Source organism: Mus caroli, unplaced genomic scaffold (genome assembly GCF_978045245.1).
Source record: "Mus caroli unplaced genomic scaffold, Mus_caroli_1 scaffold_8, whole genome shotgun sequence".
In the NCBI taxonomy this organism is placed as follows: domain Eukaryota; kingdom Metazoa; phylum Chordata; class Mammalia; order Rodentia; family Muridae; genus Mus; species Mus caroli.
The window spans coordinates 128063883-128071154 of NW_028227263.1; the positions used below are offsets into that span (position 1 = coordinate 128063883).

The 7272-nt window shown below is 46.3% G+C and overlaps 1 pseudogene; it reads left to right on the plus strand.

Annotated features, from left to right (window-relative positions):
- The first annotated feature begins 2193 nt into the window (after positions 1-2193).
- LOC147003485 (transcription elongation regulator 1 pseudogene) lies at positions 2194-6455 on the plus strand (annotated as a pseudogene).
- Positions 6456-7272: the final 817 nt, after the last annotated feature.

Below are 7272 nucleotides of genomic sequence, written 5' to 3' on the forward strand. Positions count from 1 at the left end.
CCATTGACTATTAAGAACAGCAAGGATATTATTGCTGTGATATCGGTATCTGAATCCTTACAATTGTGAGAGAATGACAGGGAAAAATTCTCTGACAACCAATAACTACATGCCAACCCAATCCATCCCTAAAAACTAACAAACTAGGCAGGAAGTCAACAGGAAAAAACTCTTAAATGTGGTGGGATACTGAAGTGTATCTCTCCACATTGACAATTTCTTGCCAGGGTGATGGAGGAAGACCACCCTGCTATATTTAAGGGGCGGTTCATGAAGAATATGACCATGCTTCAGTAGATACGTAGGTGAAAAAAAAACTGACCCAATTCATTTTCCTGCTGCCTCTGCAGCCTGCATCTTGTATTCTTCTGATAGATCTCCATACAGACTTGACCCGTGTTGGAGAAGATGCATTCCTGGTCTGAGGAATTACTATAAGTGCTGAGTTCAGAAAGAGGACTCACAGCTGTGGTTTCTGACACATGGAGAAGGTGGATTCTGAGTTTGGGGCAAGAGTTGAATAACTGAGCCGAGGAGGAGTGCTGATACCCCAGTGGTCTCTCAAACGTAAAAACTGAACTGGCTGACACAGTAAGGGGGACACAAAATTTGGGAAATCCAGAACTCCCACTAGATAGTTGGTCTTGCATTGCAGACAGTTCCCTACCCTTCTGCCTGTTTGGCTGTCCCCTAATATGGCTCTTCCTGAAGCAGTTCTTTTCAAGATGTGATCAATGGGGAGAAGTTTGATTCCTAGTCTGAAGAGGTAATCAGTGGACAGATTATCAGAGGACTGATGACATCCAAATGCATCGGGTGTGCATAAACTTCACTGGCAGAGGAAACAGGAAGTTCAGTCTTTGGAATCTGTACTTATCCTTATATAACACATCACATAACACAAAGGTTCCTGGATCCAAGAAGTAAGGAAGCAGAACGACTTGGACATGAAAGCCACAGTGTAAGGATCTGTTTTTTAAGAGTCAGAAATTTGGAGGAGTGCCCTGATGTCTATGCCTCCCAGATACTTTGTGGAACCAGTGTCTATGCCTCCCAACTGTACCAGATTTCTACATTGCAAGACCTCGGGCAATGGAAATCTAGCCTGGAATACATCTTAACAACCCTTCTACAACCTGGAACTGGACCAAGGACATGGACAGTCAGGGAAGTGTGTGCTTAGGTGATGGGTATTGTCTACCTCACTAGAGGGGGAGAGATAAGACACGCCATGACTTGATCTTGTGGTCAATCAATCCAAGCTGTTGAGACAGTGCCATTGGTTGTGCCTCGCATAGATACTTGAGCATATCAAAATATTCTTCCAGTACAACCTTTTTTCTTAATGAATACAGTGAGGTCTATCCTCTGCCTCCTTGAATCTTTGGAAAAAACTTGTGACAGCAGAGACACTTGGGATGCCAGGAGAAGTTGTTGACTTGGTAGACCTGAAGCAACCTGAGAAGCTTCATAGTCTGGGTTCATTGGAGACCTAAAGGATTTGTTTCTTGGAGTTAAAGAGTGTCCTCTGATTTTTTGTGGATCAGGTGGCAAAGGGAAGCCTGAGAGAATTCAGATTTAGCATTTCATGGAAATTAATTCCCATTGGGAGACCTCTATGCACAGGAGAACATGGAAATAAAATAAAAATAGATAAGAGAAGACCCCATAGTCCCTAGGTTCTATACTTGGGCCTCCACATCAATTCCTCTAGACTTCTTATATAATATGAGGCTAATGCCTCATATTGAACTGATGAACAGTCCACAAAGCATAGTAGTAACTGAACCAGCACCCTGATGTCTGAGCAGTACTTTACCCATGTCCTCTATGATTCTTGCACTCCTTTGGATCTCTGTATGCTGAAAACTTGCAAACTTCTCCTGTATTTTCTCAAGGCCCTACACACATCTAGCTGGGCCTTTGACAAACCTCTACCTCCAAACTCCACGGTACAGGGACACATGCTCCACTATGTTCATGAAAGCCTTATTTGTGATAGTCAGATGTTAGAAACAACCCAGATACCCCACAATAGAAGAAATGATACAGAAAATGCGGTCCATTTACACTATAAAATACTACTCAGCTATTAAGAACAAGGACATCCTGAGTTTTGCAGGCAAAAACAAAAAGGAAGGAACTAAAAATTATCATCCAGAATGGCATAAGTCAGATCTGCATGCATCAGTCATGCAGGGTATGCATGGTATGTAATTACTAATAAGTGGATATTAGCCAAAAAAATTAGAGAATACCAAGAATACAATTCACAAAACTCAAAAAGTTTAACACGACAAAGGGCCAAATTGAGGATGCCTCAATTCCACTTGGGAGGGAGAATAAACAATGACAGGAGGGGGGAAGGGTGGACCTGGGTGGGAGAGGGGACAGAGAGGGGAAGAGGGGAACATGTTCAGGTATTGGGTTGGGGGAACAGGACTGAAACCCTGAGGACCAGCAAAAGAATGGAAAGAGGCAACCTTTGTATATAGGAGGTAGGGCGACACTCCAGAAAAACAGAGAGCTGGGAGGTGAGAAACTCCTAGGAATCAAATGGAGGGACTTTAGATGAAATACCCTACAGTGGGGAACTTGTTGAGCCCAACTCCAGCGGAAAATAAGGCATCAAGTGAGGGAAGGTGTTGCTTTTCCACAGCTGACACAGACTTGTTCTTGTCTGAGAAAACTGCAGAAACAAAAATGGAAAAGTGCCTGAGGAAAAGGGGATCCAGTTACAGGGCCCAAATTGGGATCCACCTCAAGGGGAGGCACCAAGGACTGACACTATTACTGAGAATATGGTGTGTTAAAAAATGAGGCCTAAACTCAGCTGTCTGTAATGGCGGAGAGTGGCAGGACAGAGGGGAAGGCGAGTGGTTCAACCTGCGGGAGCTGAGGATGGCTCAGCAGGCCTTGAGGTTCCGAGGCTCAGCTCCCACACCAAATGCAGTGATGTGAGGCTCACCTTTCATGAGACCACCTCCTCCTTTCGGAATGATGAGAGGCCCTCCTCCACCACCCAGGCCCCCCTTTGGAAGGCCTCCTTTTGATCCTAATATGCCACCAATGCCTCCTCCAGGAAGAATACCTCCACCTATGGGCCCACCACACCTACAGAGACCACCTTTCATGCCTCCACCCATGGGAGCTATGCCTCCTCCTCCAGGTATCATGTTCCCACCAGGAATGCCTCCGGGGACTTCTCCTGGTGCTACAGCACTGCCTCCCACTGAGGATATATGGGTAGAAAATAAAACTCCCGACGGGAAGGTTTATTACTATAATGCTTGGACTCATGAATCTGCATGGACCAATTTAGATGGAGTTAAGGTTATTCAGCAATCAGAACTGATGCCTATGCTTGCAGCCCAAGCACAGGTTCAGGCTCAGGCCCAGGCCCAGGCCCAAGCCCAGGCTCAGGCCCAGGCCCAGGCCCAAGCCCAGGCTCAGGCCCAGGCCCAGGCACAGCCCCAGGCTCAGGCCCAGGCCCAGGCACAACCCCAGGCTCAGGCCCAGGTCCAGGCACAACCCCAGGCTCAGGCCCAGGCCCAGGCACAACCCCAGGCTCAGGCTCAGGTCCAGGCCCAGGCCCAGGCCCAGGCCCAGGCCCAGGCCCAGGCCCAGGCCCAGGCCCAGTCACAGGCCCAGGCTCAGGCCCTGGGCCCAGGCTCAAGCCCAGGCCCAGGCCCGGGCCCAGGCCCAGGTATCATGTTCCCACTAGGAATGCCTCCGGGGACTTCTCCTGGTGCTACAGCACTGCCTCCCACTGAGGATATATGGGTAGAAAATAAAACTCCCGACAGGAAGGTTTATTACTATAATGCTTGGACTCGTGAATCTGCATGGACCAAGCCAGATGGAGTTAAGGTTATTCAGCAATCAGAACTGATGCCTATGCTTGCAGCCCAAGCACAGGTTCAGGCTCAGGCCCAGGCTCAGGCCCAAGCCCAGGCTCAGGCTCAGGCCCAGGCACAAGCCCAGGCTCAGGCCCAGGCCCAGGCATAGCCCCAGGCTCAGGCCCAGGCCCAGGCACAACCCCAGGCTCAGGCTCAGGTCCAGGCCCAGGCCCAGGCACAGACACAGACACAGACACAGGCACAGGCACAGGCACAGGCACAAGTCCAAGCACAAGCAGTAGGCACTCCTACCCCTACCAGCCCAGCACCTGCAGTGTCCACGTCAACACTGACATCTACCCCATCCTCCACCACAGCTACCGACAACTGCTACTTCAGTTGCACAGACAGTATCAACACCCACAACACAAGACCAGACCCCAAGTTCTGCTGTTTCAGTTGCCACGCCTATAGTTAGTGTTTCAGCTCCTGCTCCTACAGCCACACCTGTGCAAACCGTACCCCAGCCGCACCCACAGATGTTACCTCCTGCTGTTCCTCATTCGGTACCTCAGTCGGCAGCAGCAATACCTGCTTCCCCACCAGTAATGGTGCCTCTGTTCCGTGTGCCCCTGCCTGGCATGCCAATCCCACTTCCAGGTGTACTCCCAGGAATGGCCCCTCCTATAGTACCATGATCCATCCCCAGGTTGCCATTGCAGCTTCACCTGCTACCTTAGCTGGGGCAACAGCAGATTCTGAGTGGACTGAATATAAAACAGCAGATGGGAAGACGAACTATTATAATAATAGAACACTAGAATCCACGTGGGAGAAGCCCCAAGAACTGAAGGAAAAAGAAAAATTAGATGAGAAGATTAAAGAACCAATTAAGGAGGCCTCTGAAGAGCCATTGCCAATGGAGACTGAGGAGGAAGATCCTAAGGAAGAGCCTGTGAAGGAGATAAAGGAGGAGCCCAAAGAAGAAGAGATGACTGAAGAAGAAAAGGCTGCCCAGAAGGCAAAGCCAGTAGCTACTACTCCTATCCCTGGTACTCGTGGTGTGTTGTTTAGACTGGTGATGAGAGGGTTTTCTTTACAATCCCACCACCCGCCTTTCTATGTGGGACCGGCCTGATGATTTGATTGGAAGGGTGGATGTTGACAAAATTATTCAAGAGCCCCCTCATAAAAAAGGATTGGAAGACATGAAGAAGCTAAGGCACCCGGCTCCGACAATGCTGTCCATCCAAAAGTGGCAGTTCTCAATGAGTGCAATTAAAGAAGAACAAGAATTAAAGGAAGAAATGAATGAAGATGAGCCTATTAAAGCCAAAAAGCAGAAGAGAGATGATAATAAAGACATTGATTCAGAGAAAGAAGCTGCCATGGAAGCTGAAATTAAAGCTGCCTGAGAAAGGGCCATTGTCCCTCTGGAGGCTTGAATGAAGCAGTTCAAGGACATGCTGCTAGAGAGAGGGGTATCTGCTTTTTCAACATGGAAGAAGGAGTTGCACAAGATAGTATTTGACCCTCGGCACTTGCTTCTCAATCCTAAAGAAAGAAAACAGGTGTTTGATCAGCATGTCAAGACCAGAGTAGAGGAAGAATGCAGGGAAAAGAAAAACAAAATATTGCAAGCCAAGGAAGATTTCAAAAAAATGATGGAAGAAGTAAAATTCAATCCCAGAGCTACTTTTAGTGAATTTGCTGCCAAACATGCTAAAGATTCAAGATTCAAAGCAATTGAAAAGATGAAATATAGAGAAGCATTGTTTAATGAATTTGTGGCAGCTGCAAGGAAGAAAGAAAAAGAAGATTCGAAGAAGAGAGGGGAGAAGATTAAATCGATTTCTTTGAACTGTTATCTAATCATCACTTGGATAGTCAATCTCGATGGAGCAAAGTAAAAGACAAAGTAGAAAGTGACTCACGACATAAAGCAGTGGATAGTTCATCAACGAGAGAAGAACTTTTCAAACAGTACACAGAGAAAATAGCTAAGAATTTAGACTCAGAAAAAGAAAAAGAGCTGGAGAGGCAAGCCTTCGAGAACGGGAAAGAGAAGTTCAGAAGGCATGCTCTGAGCAAACTAAAGAGATTGATCGGGAGAGAGAGCAGCACAAACGGGAGAAAGCTATCCAGAACTTCAAGGCTCTTCTGTCTGACACGGTACATTCTTCAGATGTGTCCTGGTCTGATACTAGGAGGACCCTCCAGAAAGACCACCACTGGGAATCTGGTTTCTTATTGGAAAGAGAGGAGAAAGAGAAACTTTTTAATGAACATATCGAAGCACTTACCAAAAAGAAAAGGGAGCACTTTAGGCAGCTTCTGGATGAAACGTCTGCGATTACCTTACCATCCACATGGGAAGAAGTGAAAAAAGTAATTAAGGAAGATCCTCGCTGCATTAAGTTCTCCTCCAGTGACAGGGAAAAAAACAAAGGGAGTTTGAAGAATACATCAGAGACAAATACATCACTGCCAAAGCTGACTTCAGGACAATTTTTTAAAGAGACCAAATTCATTACATACAGATCCAAAAAGTTAATCCAAGAATCTGATCAACACCTGAAAGAGTTAGAAAAGATTTTGCAGAATGACAAATGGTAGGGTAGGGGGTGGGGATAGGGGACATCCCTTTGGAGAAGGAAAGAAGAGGTATGGGATACAGAACAGTCAGTGGGTGGAACAGAAGGGGGATAAAATATAGCCTAAAATCTAGGTACAAAAAGATTAAATAAAATTTATACTTAAAAAAGGAATATTATCATAAATGTAAAATAAAAAAAGGAGAGAGAGTCCTAGATTCTCCTCCTTTCTACTGGACAATCGGTCTCAAAACAACTAATAAAGGGCCATGGAACAGGCAAGATCCAATAGATCCCATCCCACACTCATCATTCCAAGAGCATTGATGATTTCATTACCCTGGACATCAGAAGTCTCTTACACCTAACACAAATGCCCCCTATTATTGAACTTCAATAAAGCCAAATAGCCTTAAATGAATCTCCCTCTACAGGACCCTCAGAAAAGCTCCACCTTGCATCCTCTCACAGCCAGCAGACTTTCACACTCTGTGGCCACACCCAGTCTGTAGCCACACTTTAACACCTAATGGAAACCTGGCCAGGTGAAAGACAACTTTTTTTGTTTGCCTTTCTTTCTTTTTTTCTCTTCTCTTCTTTTCTTCTTAGACAGAGTTTCTCTGTATGAACTGTGCTGTGTGTTAGTCAAACTGCAGACAAGGCTGAGCTAGGACTCATAGGGACTCACCTGCCTGTTCCTTCCCATACAGGGCTAGGATTAAAGGTGTGTAACAAACAACTGTCCCATCCTTTGGAATTTACTCCCCTCTTGGGCTCCATCCAGAAAAAAATTTGTCCTTACTCTCTAGTCACCATCTCAAGAAATGGGTCTCTTCTCA